The sequence below is a fragment of the Morus notabilis genome, unplaced genomic scaffold (assembly GCF_000414095.1).
Source record: "Morus notabilis unplaced genomic scaffold, ASM41409v2 C11424422, whole genome shotgun sequence".
Classification (NCBI taxonomy): domain Eukaryota; kingdom Viridiplantae; phylum Streptophyta; class Magnoliopsida; order Rosales; family Moraceae; genus Morus; species Morus notabilis.
Window position 1 is genome coordinate 1 of NW_010387190.1, and position 1,573 is coordinate 1,573.

The 1,573-nt window shown below is 34.3% G+C and overlaps 1 long non-coding RNA gene across 1 annotated transcript; it reads right to left on the reverse strand.

The window, feature by feature from the left end:
* Window positions 1–692: 692 nt before the first annotated feature.
* LOC112095196 lies at window positions 693–1,216 on the reverse strand. The gene is made up of 3 exons (XR_002903762.1): window positions 1,032–1,216; window positions 871–950; window positions 693–792 (listed from the first exon to the last, which is right to left on the reverse strand). It is a non-coding gene; the product is annotated as an uncharacterized LOC112095196 (long non-coding RNA).
* Between the last annotated feature and the right edge of the window lie 357 nt (window positions 1,217–1,573).

Consider the following 1,573-nt stretch of genomic DNA (forward strand, 5'->3'; position numbering starts at 1 on the left):
ATTAATACTTTTCTCATCAGAAGCAAATTAGAAGCATGTCCTACCATGAGCTAGTAACATTTTTTATTTTTTTATTTTTTTTGGGTGGGGTTCAAGTTTTCCAAAAGAAGTGATAAGGAACAAAGATTGAAAGAAGATGAATGGTTGATAAATGAATGGAAGAAAGATTTACTAGTGAACACATTCACAGACTCAGTTGAGAAAACCCTGAATAAAATTTCCTTCCCTTGCTACAGCCTCTTTGAAAATAGATCGGTAATAATGAAGAAGCATGATATCCGCATTTAAATCATTGAATTTGAAGGATGTAATTAGAGAGGAAGCCGAGACATTAGAAGACGGGGAAAAGTAATAGAATAAATACAAGGAAAGGTCACTCACTAGGTTTCCTAATCTCCTCTTTGTTCATCTGATTGTCAAAATTTTAAAATTGACAGGTGCTATATAGATACTTTGCTTAATTTCAAAAGTAAAGCAGTCAATATGTCAAACTTTTTCATAATTGACATGTTTAATGTATAATATAGACAAATCAAATGATAGAAACAACATAACATAGCATGCATAGACTAGCGGCAATTCCACACCTAACACCACCTTGAGGTGTAGAGTTCAAACCTCTCACGCCAAGTTAAAAAAACAAATAATAAAAATATATATATAAATCTTGTAAATCTAAAAAATACCTGAAAATTGTCGAATGAACGCTGAGGAATGTTATCATCAAAATGTTGCATTGCATCCCATGGTCCATCTCCCACTCCGACCAGAATAATTGAAAGAGGATATTCGCTGTTTAAAAGATATCAATTATGAGGCACCAAAAATAGGAAATACAGATTACTGAAGATTCAAATGGGACAGCTTTACCTGGCAGCAACTATGGCGTTTACAGTTTCTTGTTCTTGTGGACTTAACCTTCCTGGTGGTGTATCAGGATTCCTCGTAACCTATTTAAAGATGAAGGCGTAAGGTTCAATAAAATTACAAGGAAACATATGTAAGGAAAACATATTTGAAATAATAATAACCTGTCCATCTGCAATGATGACAAGAACATGATATTGATTATTGCTTCTCTCAACAATGTCAATTGCAGCACCAATTATTGAGAGAAAAGAGGTTGGACCTATGAACAAGGATATGCAAGATGAGAATAGTCAGGAATACACACAATGCAAGATTCAAAACGAGTACCAGCGACAGCTACCCCACATGCAAGGGCAAGATGTAGAACAATGGAATGGATAAACACATCCTCTTGATGGAATACATGCCTGGTTTCTGGTACTGGGACTCCATTGGACAAAGGAAAACAATTTTTGCTAATGTAGCAGGAAATGGGGAGAAAAGCAAAAATCATTAGCTTCTTCCCCTTGGAATCTCTAAAACAACTTTTCTTTCTTGATTTTATATATCCATAACTACAAGGACCACTATTGTATGACTGATAGACTAATAAACGGAAAGCAACAATAAAGAATAGAAAAATCCTTTTTGCAATTGCACAGATACTCGGCAAATGAAAAGCTTCAAGTAGCTAATAATTTTCAAAAGGAAATTGCGTAAATAA